The sequence below is a fragment of the Nomia melanderi genome, chromosome 13 (assembly GCF_051020985.1).
Source record: "Nomia melanderi isolate GNS246 chromosome 13, iyNomMela1, whole genome shotgun sequence".
NCBI lineage: Eukaryota > Metazoa > Arthropoda > Insecta > Hymenoptera > Halictidae > Nomia > Nomia melanderi.
In genome coordinates this window covers 4,455,567-4,475,904 of record NC_135011.1, presented here as the reverse complement: position 1 = coordinate 4,475,904, position 20,338 = coordinate 4,455,567, and the positions used below count along the sequence as shown (strand labels likewise).

Genomic DNA, 20,338 nt, shown 5'->3' with positions numbered 1-20,338 from the left:
TCGTAGACAAGAGTTTTTAAAAGAAGCGGTACAGATTCGCTGAGATCTAAGGTTAAGATCACCATATTTTCGCTCAGGTAAAAATCCACGTCCCGAGCGTCGTGAAGTTTTCGCGGACGTCGGAGACAGGGTTCGGCGGTAATTTCAGTAATTACGCCGACCCAGTTGCCGTCGAATCTCCTAACCCAGTTCCCGCAAATCGCGGATTACAAAAGTGGCGGCTCTACGTTTTCCGCAAACGCTTACGATCTCGCAGTTCCACGGCGCGTCTTGACGAAAATCGATCGCGTGCATGAGCCAGCCGAGAGCACACTAACGAGTGCAAACTTTCAACAATATCATTCTGCGATCACGTATTCTCGTAATCTCGCCAGCATTCCGTCTGTTTAATCCTTTGCAATTTGGTCGAGTTCTCATTCTGTGAATCCATTTTAACGCATTGCGTACAATTGCAATTTTCAATGAGATCGACTTATACGACTGTACATACAAAAATTCAGATATATTGTTATGTAACATATTTTAAATAGATAGTCAATTCGAATCAAATTTAATATTTTTTTCAATGCGGTAAATAGCAAAGTTGCATAGCTAAGTGTCTTTATAAAAAAATACAATGAATTTGGGGATAGTATGAAAAAATTGTTAAACTGTCTATTATATAACTATCTACGCACCTAATTAACGATTCTCGTTATTTCCATCTCCCTGCATCGTCGACTTCATTAAATAGCTTCCAATTGCCCCTTCGACAGACTTAATCACAAACCAGTGCTTCGTGAAAATCTGTCAATAAATAATAGAAATCTCGTTCACATTAAATTCCTCTTTCATTTCCCGGATTGTACTATTCCGGGATACTCGGGAACAAGCGCAGCGAGCCGCAAGGTCATCGTTTAGACGTCGATTACCAGGAAGGTCAAGGTCGAGCCGAGAGGAGCCAAGGTGACGGTCAAGGTTAAGCCTTCTCCCGTGAAACTATCAATTACTAGTTAAATTTAAATACTCGACGCTTTCATTCTATCAAAAACTGAAAAATAAGATGCACTTCTCACCTCGCCACTTTGAATTTACACAATTAACGCGTGACATTCATTCGAAGTTGATTTAGCGTCGAAGCGATCGTCGCTGGCAAAAGTCATTTTAATCGTTTCTTCTGAGAAACGACAAACGATTTCGCAATTTCGCGGGACGCAATCTGCCGCCGCTGATGAGCCCGCACTACGGCACCCGGCGGACTAATTTATAAGACGACGGGATAATGGATCTGTTCGGCGGTCCCCGAGATAAGGGATATTTTCTAATCGCTCGCGAGACGTTCGTCGGGACGCCGCGCTTTGGGGAAATGGACGGGACGCAGCTCTCAACGTTCCCCGGGGACGCGTGAGAAATTATTTCTGGTCTTCGGAGCGTTGAAGGCTTCACCGTGGTCTCCTGTCGCATTTTTTCTCGTAGCTTGAAACGGGTGATTCGTCGAGGGTTGCATTTTAACCCTTAGCTGACGAGGATTCTTCGAAATATACAAAACCTTCGGCAGACGAAGCTGAATTGCATAACGATTGCTTAAATAATGAGAAAAAAAACTACGTACTAATCTCTTGCTATTACAATAACTAAATCATTTGTTACTCGGTGCTCCAACTATGAAAATTCGATCTCTCTGTAACGCCGACTTCCGCCTGCAAAGGGTTAATAGCTACGGCTTCGATGGAAATTATTTATTAATATTATTTCTCCGATATACATTGAAGTTTTTAGATAAGAGCATTGACTGGTTTATTAAGGTAATAACCAGTTGTACAAGTTAATGGTTATTTAAGTGGCACATTAAGAATTTTATCAGTCGGTAAATCGAGAATTTCCGATCGTAAAGCGCGAGAGAATTCAGACTGTAAACACGCAAAATGTGAGGAGCACTGATAAGAGGTTGTTCGACGAAATTAGGTGAAGACATTGGGACCGGCGCAGTTACTTCGATTAGAGAGAAAGCGTGTGCGTATTAACGGCGCTGTAAACACGTCTTTGAGAGTGATTCACGGAGGAAAAAACGCAGCCAGCGGAATAATCGTTCTTTTCGATGACTTTCGACGATGGTTTCCTCTATTAATTTTTTCCTTGTTAATTGGAATCTTTAATCTGTATTACCGCCGTCGGCGATCGCCGGGCAATCCGCCGTCTTTCCGATTAACATTTAATCATCCTAAGTAGATGATCGATATTGATTGCAAACGCGGGGAGAAATTAATCGAAAGCCAAGGGGAATAATTAATAAAAGAGGACTGGTTCCCGAGGACAGTCTAAAACGAGGTAATCGTAATAAGTGGAAACGGCGCGCGATGATCGGACCAGTTAGCTAAAGCTCTAATCAATATCCAGCGAGGTGTGAACGCGATCTTCATAGGGAAGTTAGCACAATCACCGAACAAGATTACTAAAGAGCGTTTGCATAACCGACGGTCGTTAATCATTGATTAAGAATTTCTTAATAAAACCGCGGACGCTAATTGCAATCGTAAACCAGCGAATCACGCCGAGCACTGCAATCCAATAAATTCTTTCGGGATTATCGTTTCAAAAGGAGGCCGTTAAACTTCTCTCTCGCACTAGTCGACCGTGAATTTTATGCAATTCGACTGTAAAACTGTTGTATAATATAAAGGGATCTGTATAAGTACGTTCTAATTGGATTCTACTTTTAATTTTTTCCGCTATTCAGCTTTATTTTGTAACTATTCCTTGCAGCTTCCAATAGAAACAACGATTTCCTTAATTCTCTCTTCATTATTGTAACAAAGTAACACAGAATCCCGAATATCTCTATACAGAATTATACGAGAATTGAAAAATTCAAAGTTAACACTAGAACCATCAGACAGGTCAAAGTGATATGTTCTTTCAATTATTAAAAAGACAAATATCTCTTCGAGAAATTATTCAAGACATTGATTCAGCAAACTACATTGCAAATCAATTAAACTCTCACACGTTGGAGTTGCCAGGAAATTTCAAATCTCAATTGCTCAGTTTTAAGGAAATCGAGAAACCCGACGAACCTATTAACCTTCGCACCCGAGTAATCCCAGGAAAAGAGTGCAAATAGAAAATTACGAAAATTAGGAAAACATAGAAACCCGATTCCAAACGTAGAAACCTGCCGGTCTCCCAGCATTACCATAAACAAGCGGATAAACAAGGTTTCGTAATCGCTGAAAGTTTCACGAAACGATCGACGCATCGATCGAACCCGAACCCCGTGGACAATGGGGAAACAAGAAAATCCGCCTTTAGGCGCACGCCTTTCTCTCTTCGAAGCGTGCAACGTCTCTCAGGGCCTCGATCCTTCGTCGATAGCGCGCGCGCGCGGTGCTCGCTCGACGCGTCTCGACGAATTAACACGCGTTACAGCGAGACGAGATCTCTCGACGCCAATGCCGCTTGCACACCGTGAGATCCGCCGATTCGTTGGGGAGATTCCATTCTCGGAAACGGCCCGGCATCGCCATGAGAAGAGAGTAGAGGCTGCTCGCCGGTGAAACAGCGTGTCGCAACGGTTCAGTATTAAGCGAGAGAGGAGAGGAGCGAGCAAGAGAGAGAGAGAGAGAGGGGCTCTCCATTGAATCGCGATAATGCCGGTGGTTACGGCATTGTAATTCCTTTCCTGCGACGATTATTATTTAATCCCCGTTTTCCCAACTTAATTTCTCTCACTCGCCTCGCTGGATGATATATCAATGGAATGAAAGGGAAGGCGTGTTGTTTCGTCACTCGTGTACGACTTTCTAGGTACCGTGGGTTTTTTTCGATCTTATATACTCGACGTGCGCTTTGGACTTAGTTTGATACGTCGACTGCCGGTTACTGATGACTTCCAAGTTGCTTGAGGATAATTGCAATAAGATTCGTGAGTGTTGAGGGGTTATGTGAAATAAAATAATACACGCGTAGAGTATATCAGAGTAATAGTTATATTTATACAGAGATATTAAACGGTGAAGAAACTATTGCTAGAAATCGGTGGTTACAAGACGGGCGCATAGTTAGAACTAAGGAAAAAACTGCATCTGTACCTGGAGTACTCGCAGGCCCCAGACCCCAATTAACCAATCACTGCAAGGATGTGGGGTTTTCCAAAAAACGGTACAAGCATGGTCAATGCTTTAACTTCAACAGTGAGGAATACGAATACTTAGTAACATAAGTAGATAGATGATAGTGTGATACGAGTACTATGATTAGGAAGTATTGACAGTTATTTGTAATATTGTTTGCTTTTATATTTATATACTTTTGAAATTCTTGTGGCAACGTGTTAACGATGAACCTACAGGTCGGGAAGAACTTGATTTCCTGATTTGTGATTAGAAAGATAACGTATTTCTCTGAGAAATTATTGAAGAAATCGATTTATCGACACAAATGAATAAATCGAAGTCTCGATAGATGCACTGAAGTTCCTATAGAGACTCGAGAAGTCAACTTAACTCGGTAGGTTAATATTGTTAGCGATAACGTGCAGTAATTGAAGGAGACACAATTGTTTATTGAATTAAAGAAACGTGAAGTCTGGAATATCTAACATTGAGAATATTTGGACTGGATGATTGTAAATAATAAATATATTTCGGTCATCTTTATATAAAATATTTCAGACATTCTGATCCTCAAATCAGAGATGAACAGCTAGATAACAATTTAGATGTTTATTAATAGGTTCGAATTTCATTATACGACCGTTTCCATTACGAAAACAATATTGATACATTCCGCCGTGAAAAGGAAACAAGGGATGAACTAGGGACTGACTGCAGGATCAACCGGCAGAAGTTCGAATCTTCGTCACGTGTCGCATCGAGGAAATTGGTCGTCGAAGGTGCTCCGTGATCGCGGAAAGTTTCAACAGTAATTGAAATTAAACCGACGAAAACGAACTTCCTTCTCTCCCCCTCTCCCCCCCAGCCGATTTCCGGCTCACTGATCGAGAACGCGAACTTCTCGCCGTTCATTCACGTTGTTCCGCGATCGATTCCTCAATTACGTGATCCCGCTCGCCGCAGCTCCCTGCCGTCCTCGGCCGTCGTAAAAATCGCGCGTGTGGAATGAAGCGGTCTAACGGAGGGACGAGACGCGATCGACGATCGGCCTTCACGGGAGACGGGAGTGCGTTCCCTCTCACCTAAGCTGTCTCGCACGCGGATCGTCGAGGAAGTAAGTGGACGCTGGGATCCGCTCGCGAAGAATCAGCGTTTGTGCAGCTAATTGTTTCGGCTGGAAAACTTCGACCATTCACGGGAACTTTGGAAACGTTTCGGTTTAGCGGATTCAATGGAATTCATTGAATGGAATTCATCGCTGGAAGGTAGAGTCGATTTCACGCGAGAGAACGAATCGATCGATGGAAATTATTTGTTGCGTTCTTGGAGAACTGTTTAAAGATTCGAGTTCTCTGTGTAGGAAATGAATTCTTGTTGAAAAGATGGAGGATTCTTCGATTGAAAATCATTCTTGTTTCATTCTGGAAAGTTGTGATAGCGAGAGGGAATTATTTTAGTGTAAGGTTGAAAGAGTAAGTGATGGATAATGCATGAGAATACTTTCGAGTGTCGAAGCGAAACGGGATGAATTCCAACGGTGCTCGGATTAAATTCGAGACTTTCAAAGTAAAAAGGTTAACGGACCCGTGCCCGTCTCTTTCAGCAACCGCGCATCCTTCCCCTGATTTGCGGAAATGGACGGGACAGAAAAATACCGGTGACCTTCCTGCCAACGCTCCGCGCCGCGTCGCGTCGCGTCGCGTCTCGTCGCGTCGCCTCGGTCGGTCTTGTCTGACCATGACACGTTTCATTCCACTTGGATTCCGTGGTTTCGGTGGCGGGACTGAGCGACGCTCCTTAGGGAAAAACTCATTATTGCCTTTCCCATTGCGGTTATTTATATACTCTTTCTAACAGCGAACAATGCGATAAATTAATAATAATTATCACGTAATTAAAAAGAGTTCACTGTAATAAATCTGTAGCTTTCAGTTACTTTCGTTATACAAATTCCTTCTGTTTTATTGAATTTTTGTTAACATTCCCCAAAGATATTTCAGTGATTATTGAAACTTCTTGTCAGTTTTTATAACTATTCTATCGATAAGTCCGATTTTCTCTTCACTCGTTCTCTATTACCATATTTATATAATAAATGCTTAAAAAAGCTATAGAAATTTCGAATTTTCACCACTCAAATATTACGAAAAGATTCTTTCATACTTTCTGATTTCTGATAATTATCACGGAATAAGTAATATTCTCTAGCTGCTAAAAAATTTCTTATAGCTTCTGAATACGTCGTGCAATAATCTCAGAAGCCATTACATTCATTTTCTCAAATATTACCAAAAGATTCTTTGATATTTTCTGATTTCTGACAATTATCACGGAATAAATAATATTCTCTACCTACTAAAAAATTTCTTATAGCTTCTGAATCCGTTGTACAATAATCTCACCAGCCATTACATTAATTTTCTCAATCATTCCCAAAAGATTCTTTGATATTATCTGATTCTTCTAAATTTTCACGGAATAAATAACATTCTCTAGCTACTAAAGGATCTCAGAAACCACTACATTAATTTTCTCAATTTTCCTAATCCAGACTGAATCGCATTGGCTTCTAAGTTAACCGACACACTCAGCACTCGATGAAACACGCTGGCAAAACAAGCGCGCCTGAATTTCGCAGCGCGATCCAAAGTTTCGCCAGCCCCGTTCACCGGCGACGAAATTGCCAGCGCCGAAACGCCATTTGCCCCTTGGCCCGTCGCTTTCTCCGCGAACCGAAAAATCGCCGATCCTCCCGCCGCCCCGGTGCAATAACCTTTTCTGCCAGTCACCGTACGGTTTCGTCACGATCGCCTTGCGTCATCGCGCGCGTATGTTAGCGCGGCGGACCACCGCGGCGATATTATATTTCCAGTTTCGTTTTGCGCGCGTTTACTTTCCACTCGGCGACCTTGTAAAGTAAACGTCTGTTTACGTTTCATCGGGCGGCGCGCCGCCCGACGTTTCTTCGCGTTGTCTTTTCGTCGGGATCGCGGAAAAACATGCCGGCCGCGGGACCATTTTATGCCCGTCGCGGATTTTTAGACGGTGACGGAATCCCGGCGAACGCCGATTCGAGGAAATTGGGAGCAGAGGAAAGTTTTCAAGGAATTCGGGGACTTGTTTATGTATGATCTTGCTATGTTCCATTGTTCGACTGTATTGTTGAGGTTTTTGGGTAAAGTGATTGATGTTTGTGATGTTTTAATTTATGGAGGAAAGAATTGAGGAGAAAGATGTATTTCATATCTATTTGATTATTTGTGTTGCGTAGAATATAGATTTGAGTGTTCAGTTAAGGAAAAGATATATATTTTATACTAATAGTTTCTTTGTTTGGATGGAAACATTACTGTACTTTAAATGTTTTGTACAATCTTGTTATATTCCATTGTTTGACTGTATTCTTAAGGTTTTTGGGGGTAATAGTTGATATTTATGATATTTTAATTTATGGAAAGGATTGAGGAAAATGATATATATTTATATCTATTTATGTATATTGTGTAGGATATCGATTTGAGTGTTCGATTAAGGTAAAACTATATATTGTAATCAAATTGTTTCTTAATTTAGATAGAAAAATGACCTTCGAATGTATCAATATATTGTACAATATGATCCTCGTTAGAAAATAATTGAAATTTTTCTACTAATATGATTGTTGCATTCATTTCACTATACTAGTGTCTTTTCCTTCGATTTATATCATCCAGTAGTACCTTATCGTCGTGTTCCTTACATAACAGCAAAGTTTTTTAGAAAACGATAAAAACAATAGGTCGAAAAGATTCGAAGAGCGCAGATGCGATATCTGTCGGAGCTGTTGATTTACGAGACACTTAGATAGTCTACTCAGACACGGATAGTCTTACGGTTATTTTCGATTAGCATCAGCGGCGAAGACAATAAACTCGGTACAATTGAATATGATGGTATCTGCACGGTGCGCTTTACGATCACGCTCGAATGTCTTTCAATTAGAGTGAGAAATCTTGCGACCTGGCTCGTCTCTCGTGTTCCATTAATCGCGTGCGTGGAGTAATTAATTGTTTCGCAGAGGGGAAATGATAATTGTTCGAAAGTTAATTTCCCCGATTATCATCACGACAGCCGGGTGTATCGCGGTTCTTTTGCTAATTGAAATATTATCGGTTAATCAAATAAATTGAGACACTCGACTAATCCATTTACTCGGATGTCCGATGAATACTAATGTCGTAATTAGGACAATCTTCTTGTACAGGGTGTGCTAAAGTTTCAGTTAGATCTAACGTCAGAAACATGTTCCTATTATTTTATTTTTTGGAAACACATCTGATAAGAGTGTTCTACGCTTAAAATGTGTCTCGCACAGTAAATCGTCGCGAAAGAACAAAGAAGGCCGCGGTCGGCTACAGATCTCTCACTTATCAACTCCATTCTCCTCAGTTATCCATTCTTCTAACGGAGGTCGCCGTGACCACAATGCCGTCGAATCATCGCTCTCTTTGAACCGAATAGATAGGGCTTTCGCGAACAATTCACTAAATATTTAAAAGATACATTAGAGTTCTTATAGAATCACATGTTTTTCTATGTGTTTCTCATTAACGACAATTTCTGAGTAGAAATCTCAAGGAATCTCTAGATAGGGCTTACACTAATAACTATCTCGATAGGGCTTTCGCGAACAATTCACTAAGTAGAAGATGCATTAGAGTTTTTATAGAATCACACGTTTTTCTATGTGTTTCTCATTAACGACAATTTCTGAGTAGAAATCTCAAGGAATCTCTAGATAGGGCTTTCGCGAACAAATATCTCGATAGGGCTCACAAGAACAACACTCATTATACACCCAGAAATTCATAAACAAAACATTCGATAGGGCTTCCGCAAACAGTTCTCATATTAATATTCACGTAAAGGAAATTTCCAGTAAGTTGCCTCCGAAAAGAAAGCTTCGATAGGGCTCTCGCGAACTCGCAACATACTAAAATCACACTCCGAGCAAACAACTTATACTCCAAACAATCTCTCGCATCGTTCCCCTCAGACCTGAAAACGCTTACGCTCGATAAAAATTTCTCACGGTAATTGCTCTCGGAGCAAAGCGCTCGATCGAAAACAACGATCGCTCGGGAGCGCGCTCGTTAAGGTACTAATTAAAAGACAGATACCGCTGCAAACTGGGAACCATCCCCCGAACCGTAGATACTAACTCTACCAGCGAATAAAAAGAGTTAGAATAGAAAAAAGGTATTCAACGTGAGGAAGAAAGAGAAAAATATACTCGCGCGAAATTGGAGCGCATACAGGGTGTTCCATATAACGGAGAAAAAATTCGATTTAACAAAGAATCATTCTCTCGAACATAACCACACGATTTTCATCGTCTTCGTTCACCTCTTTATCCTCTCTAACGAACCACGAACCTATTTATATCAAAAAATCATTATTCCACCGAACATTTTCATAAAAGAACACCGTGAAGCTTCTGAAAACATAACACATACTCTCCCTCGGAATAACCTTCGCGAAAACGCGTTCTATGTATATCCCGGAGCTCCCGCGATTACGTTCCGCAGTATCCAGCTGAATTAAACACCCCGTATATTCCGAGCTGCGCATCGAGGAAAAAAAAGCGGATGTTTTCAAGCGCCGCGGCTGCCTGGGGCGAAATTTCTGACTGATACCTCGCAGCGAGCCTCGCCCTCGTCGCAATTAAATCGTCGCCGTCCCCTCCCCCGCCGCCCGCCGCCATTTTAACGATACGGTTTCGAACGACGCGCGCTACGAACTGGTTCCGAAAGTCGCTGCCAGCCGGGGCACACGGCTACGATCAACAAGTTCATTTCCGGCGGCGGCGGCGGCGGCGCGCGCGGGCGCGGACGCCCGCGTCGCGGCGTTCAGTTCAGAAACGCGATCGCAGATGCATTGAAGCAATTAAAGTTTAATTAAGCCACTCTCGCGCGCGGCCGGCGCGCTGCGACGTTAATGGCTTCCTCCGCGTGAAACGCGAAACGCCGGCGCTGGATCTAATATTCGCGATCGACGCACGCCTCGCGGAACTGGCCGGGAGGTCTTTTATTAAATAACCGGCGACGCGCTCCTTTGCCGGAGTTTTTTATTCATTAGCCGCGCTGGTTTCGCAGACGCTCCTTTTCGAAACTCGGAGATCCCTGGGTTATTTATTCTTGGCAAAGGCTGCGCGTACCGTTTTTCGGGAGCTCGAATTATCAGTGAAACTACTGGTCATAATGCTCGCTGGTTTCTTCTTTTTGTAATTATCGAAAAAAGATGTTTCTTGGAGATAGTAGAGTTTGATTCCGCAATACGTAAACTGAATTGTAAATCAATTGAACTCTCGATAGATGTATTCTTAGAGTTTCCATAGGAACTTCGGAAAGTCAGTTCAACTGCTCGGTAATGTTCCATTCGCTGCCAAGCCTATATTATATGAAGCTGTTCCCATTGCCATTTATATTTTGAGTGGTATTGTTTACCAAAGTTCTGTTATTTCTTGGCGAAAGCACATATATTATCACACATAATCATTTACATGCATAAAATCAAAGACGAGTATACTCGTCGTTGACAATGGGAAGGCGACAAGACTCGACTCGAAATTTGCTTATTCAAAAGCCTGTGTGTTATAACATATTGAAAGTAGGACGAGTATACTCGTCCTCACGAGATTTCTCGAAATATACGTAAATTCTCTTCAAGCTCTATTAATTTCTAATTTCGAATTCCTACCTGATCTATTGAAATTTCCCGAAGAATTCGTTACCTAAAATATCACTCAACAAAGCATCTACACACTTCCAGAAGAAACCACAATCTCCACATATGACAATTATCATACACCTTAATTAATCAATATAACAAACCCAGTAACAACCCAGTGAAAAGGCAACGCACAGAAAGCTCCTGTGAGGAGCGATCATTAAAACACGAACTCCCTTCAGCGTAAAGATCCCTCACGTCGTGAAGCGAAGCAACAGCAAACAGTCCCGACGTTTTCAATTCCATTTCGGTTCCTCTCCGAGATCATGTCGTACTCTTGACTCCTGGTCGGTCGTTAGTCGAACGCGGGACAACGTCGCGGCCGAATCGTTAATGAATTAAATGCGCGCGGCCGTGTAATTTTCCAGCCAGCCGAGCAGGCCGACGTCGTATCCGTCTGACGTTGCGCGTACACACACACACGGACAGGCAGACACACGCGTGCACACGTTTACCCGTGTACAGATTGAACGCCGAGTGAAATTTCGTTCCTTACACTTGGTAGTCAAAGGCTGTTTACAATTTGCTTACGTCCGTTTGAACATCGCCGATGCACGTAAGAACCCCGCCGGCTCCGCACACGCGGCAGCGTGAAATTCCTCGCGAGTCGATCGTCGTGTCCGTTACCCGGATCGTTTCTCGATCTGTCCGATCGCCGCGGAATTAGAGGTTGCCGGAGTACAGAGCGAACGGCGAACAAAGACGCGACTCCGGGACCCCTTTGCTCTGTCTTGTTACCTCAGCTTAATCTCGGAGAGCGGATTGAACACGCTTCGCGCGGATCAATAAATTACCGTTCACTTTGAAGCGTGTTTAAAGGGGATGTCTTTGGACGCGTCGTTTCGCTCGGGAAACTGTCTCGTCGCTCGTCGAGGCTGCGCGAGTTTCGCTCGCGATCGGCTGAGTGTGTCGTCGATCGTTGGTTGTCCTGGATTTATGGGAAGTTTGGGTTTTGCGAGCTTCTGCATGGTGCCTTGGTTTATTTTGAAGGTTCCCTGTGATGTATTTATGTCATACTTCGACGCCATTTTGGTTTAACGATTGTAACATAAGCGAACTTGAGATTCGATATGTTGTGAATCTAAAGGATTTGTTTAACTCGTAAAGTAATCTTTAGTATATCAATATCTTGCGTTCCACTGTCTATACATCTTAGATTTGTGATATAATTAGATTAATTATTAGTACTTCGTATGAAAGAAGAAAACGCTACGTCGCACGTAATAACTGTTAAAGCGTCGACGAGCCAATACGTCATTCGTCACAGTCCGATGAAATCGCCTGGGAACAGGTGCCTTCGCAATAGATCGCGGTTTATTCTCACCGCGCGCAACAATCGATCCGGCCGCTAATCCAGCTGGTAATTTCGCGATAAGAGATCCTCCGTAGGCGTTTGATAATTGCCGCAGGAATAACAGAGGATACTTAGTCACGCTCCGGATCGGAAATCGCTTCGACGAGCCATTATTTCGCCGGCACCGCGAACCTGCCGTGATCCACGGTGTTTATTAACGCGACGCAGGGAAACTGCGAACGTGACGAGATAATTTATCAGCGAACGAGTAATCGAGGTGATTTTTTTCCTTTCGTTTTCCCTTCTCCGTTATCACGGTCCACGTAATTCTGAGACTTATGCCGCAGCGTTATGCCGCCTAACATGGATTTGCACTTCGCCCAGTCTCAGGACGTGATTCCTGCAGCGGCTCCTGGAACCAAAGTCTGCCGGGCATTCCGAGAACAACGGGAATCCATACGCGCGATACACGGGGTGTTTCCGAAGTCGCGGTGCAATTGGAAACCGAGTGCATTCATGGGGGAAAGAGTGAGCTGAAAGTATGAGATAACTTTTTTTTGGGTTTCCACGCTTCGTTACGCGGGTAATCGCGCTTGACAATTCGAACGCGCTGTTGTGGCAGCGCTGTCGCTGCTGTGCTTGAAAGGGAGAAACGAAATTTGTTAAATCGCGTAATCCAAGTTTGTTCTTAATATTTCGAAGTTTGAAAGCTTGAAAGTTTTAAAATTTGAGAATTTAATGATTTGATACTTTGATAATTTGATAATTTGATAATTTGATAATTCGATAATTTGATAATTTGATAATTTGATAATTTGATAATTTGATAATTTGATAATTTGATAATTTGATCATTCGATAGTTTGTTAATTTGATAGTTTGATAGTTTGATAATTTGATAGTTTGGTAGTTTGATAGTTTGATAGTTTGATAGTTTGATAGTTTGATAGTTTGATAGTTTGGTGATTTGATGATTCGATAGTTTGATAGTTTGATAGTTTGATAGTTTGATAGTTTGGTGATTTGATGATTCGATAGTTTGTTAATTTGATAATTTGAACATTTGATAATTTGAACATTTGATACTTTGATACTTTGGTAATTTGATACTTTGATACTTTGATACTTTGATACTTTGATACTTTGATACTTTGATACTTTGATACTTTGATACTTTGATACTTTGATACTTTGATAATTTGATACTTTGATAATTTGATACTTTGATAATTTGAACATTTGATAATTCGATAATTAGAATATTTGAGAATTTGAACATTTGGGAACTTTAAAATTTCTAGTAGAATAAAGCTGAAGTCAGACAACAGAAATGTCCTAAATAATAGTAATATTACTAAGTAGGGGTAATTTACTATCAAATTACCTCACATAATGGCGTTCAAAGTGTTCCTCTCTATCAAGCGAACACGCATTTCCTTTGGCAGACACCCGAAGGTACCAACTTCTCGCTGTTGTTCCCTTTCTTCTCGCGAAGGGCGCAGACAGGAAAAAGAAAGGCGTTCCTTGATGCGGCTCGCCGTCGCAGGGGTGCTTTTCAATTCCTTTTCCCTTTCGCGCGACGTCCCGTAATTATTGATTCGATTAGGAATTCGATATTCCGGGGAGACGCGTCGCGCCTCCTGCAAAGCGTTCGAAACTACTCGCAGAATGTAAGGAAATTACGTAATTTCCGGTTCGCCCGACGGCCACCGGCTACGGCTCCCCTCGTTTCATGGTGCTGCGTAAAGATTTCTGCCGTTCGCGGGATGCATCTGACGCGTTTGACCGTCCGGTTGTTCGAGCTGTCGCTGGCAACGTTTCATTCTACACCCTTGGCCGCCACGCTCGGTTTCGCGGACATTCGACGTTCTACCCCGGGCGCAAACTGACCGATCGGCTGGGATCCTCCGTTTCCTTGGATAAATATCCTGCATATCCTGATACTGCTAGTCACAATCGTATTAAGCCTCTATGGTCTTTGGATTCTACTTCATATTATTTATTCATGTTATTTTGTTTGTCTTTGTCTTGAGGAGTTGGTTGTTGTGAGCTAAGTGCATTCAGGTTTTTGGATTCTTGGATATTTGGATACTTGGATACTTGGATTTTGTGATGCTTGGATTTTTGGATCTTGGGATACTTGGATCTTGGGATACTTGGATTTTTGGATCTTGAGATACTTGGATCTCGGGATACTTCGATCTTAGGATTCTTGTATCTTTGGATCTTTGGATCTTTAGATCTTTGGATCTTTGGATCTTTGGATCTTTGGATCTTTGGATCTTTGGATCTTTGGATTTTTGGATTCTTGGATTCTTCGATTTTTGAACTCTTGGATTTCTAGATTTTTAGATTTTCTGATACTAGGATCCTTAGATTCTTCCAAAACGTTATTTCATTCAAATGTTGTTCATTCATTCTTGATCAAGACAGTATTACAACTTCCAACAGTATAAATTCACCTGAATATTATTCACCCAACGAACACTATACAAATAAACGTAGCTCCTCAATGAAGAGCTTAGCACTCACGACGAGAGACTAACCATTAAACGACACTCGAAGAAAGGCAAAGTCAACAAAACGAGAGCCACTAGGCTAATGCTAGTTTATACAGGTTTCATTTTATTAAAGAGGGGTTCTAACCCCCGTGGATACACTATGAGGCAATAGGGCGGGGGTGGTTGTTCGAGGCACTCAAAGTGTTAATGGAGTAGAGATTGCCCGAGCGTCTTTCCTGGATAAACAATCTACTTAATGCAGTAACCGTCAGCTATTAGTTAAGGCACAAACGAACCCGTTTCCTGTCCTCCCTCCCCTAACTCCTTCTTGATGGATTCCTGTAGTATCGATGCGCTGATAGAAAGAAGATAATTCGAATCTAAAATCAATTTAATATCAAATACACAATAAAACGAACCATTCTTACCATACTCGTTATCAATACTAAAACCTCGATCACTGCATCTATCAAATTTAGACACAACTCCTTCACCAAACTCAGCAATTAAGTAACTCATCGAATGAACCAAGTTTCGTTAAGATCCAACAAGCGACAAAGTTAAAAATTACAATTAATTCTTCTCCATCAAATTATCCCAATTCCACGAGATTTCTCAGTTCTAATCCGCCAGTCAACGTTCCAGCGTGTTATTCATCGACACGATCGCACGATAGTCGATAAACACACTAAATAAGGCGCACGGCGGAGGAATTCTGCCTCTTGTTTCGTCTTTCTCGACGCGAGACCGGTTGACCATCGATTTATCGCGCGGATCGCGCCGCCCTCGGCAATGATTCATCCGGCAACGCGAGATAAAGCTGAGCTATGTCACGCCATTAGCCGCGGCTGTATCCAATACCGTCTCCGAAGCGCGCGCGATTCGAGACACTCGTAAAATTTTGACGATAATGCCGCCGCGTTATGGCACGGAATGGTCAATGCGCGACGGACACAATCGTCCGTCGTTTTCGCGAGCGGCCCGCCGCTTTACGACGGATAGGACAGAAACTGCCGCGGAATTCGCTTCTGGTTTCGGTTGTTATCCTTGGACAGGAACGCCGGTCGATTCATCGGAAGACTATCCCCCCGTGAATTCCGATAATTTATAAATAATCCTCAGAAACCGATATTTCCAACCGGTTTTCCATCTATTCCCAGACTGGTCCCATGTATTTACAAGAAACTCTGCCGAATCAAAACTCCGAAACATCAAAACAAACTCCGTTTATTCTATTCCTAGCCTGCAATCATTACAATCATACACAGTCAATAACAGTACTTACTCGTAACAATAATTACATTATTCCCATTAATTATTTTTACAGTAATCAAACCACGCGAGTCCCCACAAATTTAAAGTATCTCTAAACTCCCTTAGTTCACTGAAGTCACGTCGGTCAAGCCGGTCGAAATTCCTCCCGTTCTGATCGGGGATTCCCGAAAAATCGTCTCGACAGCACGTTTCGAGTTTTCCGGTGGAAGTTTCAATAAGATGAAAGGGATGGCGCGGGGGCGGCGAGCGAGGGCAAGAGGGGGCGAGGGAGGAAAGAGAAAGGAACAGCGGGGGAAACGTATCGCGCCGCTTTCAATCCGCGTTTTCATTTCGCGTCGTCGTCGGCTGTGCGCGCTGCTCCATCCGGAACACAACGTTGACCCAGATTTACATTTTTCCGAGCGGCGCGCGCGGTCTCTCCGCTAAAAACGTTTCGCGTGTGCTCGCGACAGCTCGAGAGGGAGCGCGCGCCGTGCGTTCGGTTAATGGATCTCAAGGCGATATATACGCGCGCGGCCGTCTTTTATCGTTCGGGGAGGGGACGGAGAAAAAAACGGAGAGCCCGGCGTGAAAGGGCGGACGCGCGGGGGACGAGGGGGAGAGCGGCCGCGAACGAATCGCGCCTCTGTATTAGGTATCGAGCCGGATGAGCGAAACAACGACCGCCGACTCCGGCTTTTATCGATTCATAAAATACGCAACCGTCTATAGCGGGTTATTCGAATGAGGTATAACGGAGACGACGGAGGCCGCCGCTATATTTACGCGGAGCGTTTTACGAGAGAAGCTTTAAGGCTAAAGCGTTTACGATAACGGCGAAATTTCTCATCTTATCCGAGCCAGAACGAGATGCAACGTTCCGCCCAAATTTTCATCATCCCTCGGCCGACCTATATTCCACCCTGGTTGTTCCTCTTTTTCTTTCCGCGCGAGACGCCGGCAGGTTTCCCTTGGTTCCTCGGGCGAGGTGTCTTTGTTGATGCCCGCGCAGTGATTGGCAAAGGGGTTGCGCAAGTTGTACGGGATGGAAAAGTGAGGATGACGGGGATGATCTCCGCGGAGTAGGGATCCGGCGAATTGGGGGTGGAGATCGGAGAGTTATGTTTCTAGAGGTATTCGCCGGTGGAAACGGCGAGCCACGGGCAGACGCGTTAACGCTCGCTATATTCGGCGCCGCGGGTATTCCGGGGAAAATTTAACCCTGACCTAAGCCACGATTAACCCAGACATGCCAAACCTTGTTTAGGCATTGTTAAATCTATTTGGGGACTGACCAGATCCGACGTGGAACGCGTTTCGTGGGATTGGCGTGATTCGTTCGGCGATATGGACCAGGGGATTCTTTTGTAATTTGGAACGATCGCGTTGGCACACGGTGTCGGTTCCCTGAGAAACTAGATGTTTTTACGATCGAGTCTAGTTTTTATTAATTAATGAATGCGTGATTGTAAAAACCGGCCTCCGCGTTGTAACAAATCGTTCTGTCAGCTATAAAGTAGAAAGAAATCAACTGAAACGGGATGCTGCGGAAAAAGTAGGAAAAGAAACCCTGCACTCGAGCAGAAGGGAGCACAGGGTCAACCCTTCTCGACCTTGCCGACACCGAGGCGTCGCTCGACGTATGCACCCCGAACGTCATTAATATTCCGAAGCCGTTACGTCCTCTCGACTTCTTTCTCGAAAACCCCTCGCGCCCTGCTTTAGCATCCTCCAAAGGTCAAATCGGTGTGACTCGGTAACAAGGTCACTGGGGGTGCACGCATGTACGCTCCCGCTGTCATTCTATCGTTCATACAACCACAGATCATCAACTCCTCAAACATCCAACCCTCGCGAATAAACACAACAAAAACACACAAACAACCATCTCTGCACCCTGTACCAAATGCAGGGGGTTAGAGGAATATTCAACAATGAAACCTGCATAGGTACTCGAAGGGACTTCCAACCCCATGGAAAGTTAAAAGTGTCAACAGAACCAGACACAGAACCATAAACACGCATGCACACACCAGACTCAAATTCCCACAAATTCAAAATCATCCCCTAAGAACACAGACCATCCAACTCCATAGAAAGCCAAAGTATCTCTTCCCCAACAAAACCAAACGCAGCATAAACCCACGCATGCACACATCAGACTCAAATTCCCACAAATTCAAAATCATCCCCTAAGAAGAGCACAGACCATCCAGCTCCATAGAAAGCCAAAGTATCTCTTCCCCAGCAAAACCAAACACAGCATAAACACGCATGCACACATCATACTCAAATTCCAACAGAGACAAAATCATCCCCAAAGAAGAGCACAGAGCATCGAAACCCATAGAAAAAGTATCTCCGCAAGAGGAGGAAAGACAGCCAACGTAAAGACATACACACAGAAGACACCTCGGAACCTAAAGAAAGCCAACAGCATCCCACCCCTAGGGCCAGCAAAGACAGACCATCGAAACCCAGAGCAGGACAAGAGCATCTCCTTCGTACGCCGAGGAAAGACAGCGAACGTAAAAACACACGTACACACGGAGAACAGAAGAAGACCGTGCGAACGTGTGGTGCTCGGTACGCCCCGCCCTCTTCCCGACTCGACTCGTCGCTCTCCCTCTCCCTTTCCCTCGGGAAGGGCCGACGGTAGGGTTCCGTTGGTCGTGCACCCTCTTCGAGGCTCGGTGCCGGTGCCGGCCACCCTCTCCACCCCCTATCGCCCCCTCCAGCGGACTCGCTTCCCCACCAGGCAGCGCTCTCTGCCTCATACCATTTCCACGGATCGATGGTGATTCGGCAACCCTCCGCGTAGCGGCGCCAGCGTCGCACTGGCAGCGGACTCTGGTTCAGTCGGAACTCGGGTTCACTCAGTCCACGACCGTTTGCCACGAGACTTCGATCTCCCATCGGTCTTTCTCTCCTCGTCTCTCTGTCTCTCTCTGCCCTTCAGCCTCTGCCTATCCTGTCCCTCCGGCTGTCTCTCTCGCTCTCCCTCTCTCCGTCTGTCTCCCTCTTCCCGACTGAAACCAGCCACCACCACTATCGTCGGCCACCACCACCGCCGCCACAGCCACTGGCCGCCTACCACCACCACCGCCACCACCACCACCAGCCGCTAGGCTAGCCTACCACCACTACCCTCGCTACCACCACCACCACCCGGCGGCGCCGCTACCGCCGCCGTCGCCGACGTCGCCGACGACCGGGGAGACGCACGTAGTCTAAACGTGAGACTCGTACCGACGTCGTCGTCGTACTCGCCGGTAGTCGTACGCTGTTTTCTCCGAGACAACCCCCACGGCTCTAGGGTTCCTCACGCCGCTCCAACTTGGGATCCGTCAAGGTGAGTCCGAATACGTTTGAATAACGAACAATTACAAGATTCCCGGACGCGTTTCGCCGACTCGTCGATGTCTCCCTCCTAGCGCGCCCCTAGCACAGCGCTGCGGCTCGCTTGTTTCCTTCGGGAGTCAACAACCCCGGATGTTTTTCCGTTTTCTCGATCGATACTCCGCTGGGTTTTCAGCGTCCGCCGTGCGGCTCACGCGGCGGATTTTTCCGCTGGCCGCGGGCCTCGGTTTCGGGGACGCGTGTCTCGCTCGCGGCTACGTTCACGCTGCACGGTTGCGGCGGTCCTTGTCGGTCGGGCTCGTTCGCGCTCTCCTGCTCGCTCTTTTTCGTCGACGTGTGCCTCGGCCGCGCGACGCGACGGCCTACGCGGCTCGATAAAACGCAAGCAAGGGTTAGGCCGCCGTGCAGGCCTCATCGATCTCTCTCGTTCCCTCCCTCTCTACCTCTGTCTGTATTCCGCTGTCCTCCTCCGTCTCGCTCTTCTATCTCGGTCGGTCGGTCGGTCGGTCGGTCGGACGGTTTTCCCGGCCGAGAAACTCCGTCGACGGTGTCGCACGCGCGCGGCTCATTTGCCAGCGCCGGTGTGTGCGTGCGTGCGATGCACCCCTCGTCAAAGTCTCCCCGATTCGCCTACGCGAGCCAGGACGCTCCTCGACGCGTCCGTGTCGCGGCCAACCCCCATGACCTTGCACTTCCTGCAACGATACTTTCTCACCCTGCGCTCGCTGGCTCGCCGTACACCGAATTTCGCTCCTCGCTCGGCCTTCCTCCTCGAGGGGTAGTTCTCGCGAGAGATGACTCTCGCTGTCGTGACTCTCGGGGATTCGGGGAATTTGTCTTATTTGCCCGCCGTTGAATTAACACGCGTTTAAAGTACCGTCCGCAGGAATTTTCTGGAATGGAAACTGAGATGTTAAGATTTCTAGCAGCGATTGCGTTTCTTTGCAATCTTCTCGTATCTCGTAGGTTTAAGGAATTTCGTTCGATGTGAAAGTATTTTCTTTATCTATTTTCGACGACATGGTAATTAGAGTTAACTGCTTTCCTTTGATTACATGTAGGTCTGTCTG

The 20,338-nt window shown here is 45.0% G+C and overlaps 1 protein-coding gene across 1 annotated transcript in view; it reads left to right on the top strand.

Moving 5' to 3' along the window:
• Positions 1 to 19,039: 19,039 nt before the first annotated feature.
• Positions 19,040 to 20,338, top strand: part of cpx (synaptic transmission protein complexin) — a 474,092-nt gene continuing 472,793 nt past the window's right edge. The window contains exon 1 of the mRNA XM_031987227.2: positions 19,040 to 19,260. The gene's annotated coding sequence lies outside the window, so the exon portion shown is untranslated. The remainder of the gene's footprint in view (positions 19,261 to 20,338) is intronic.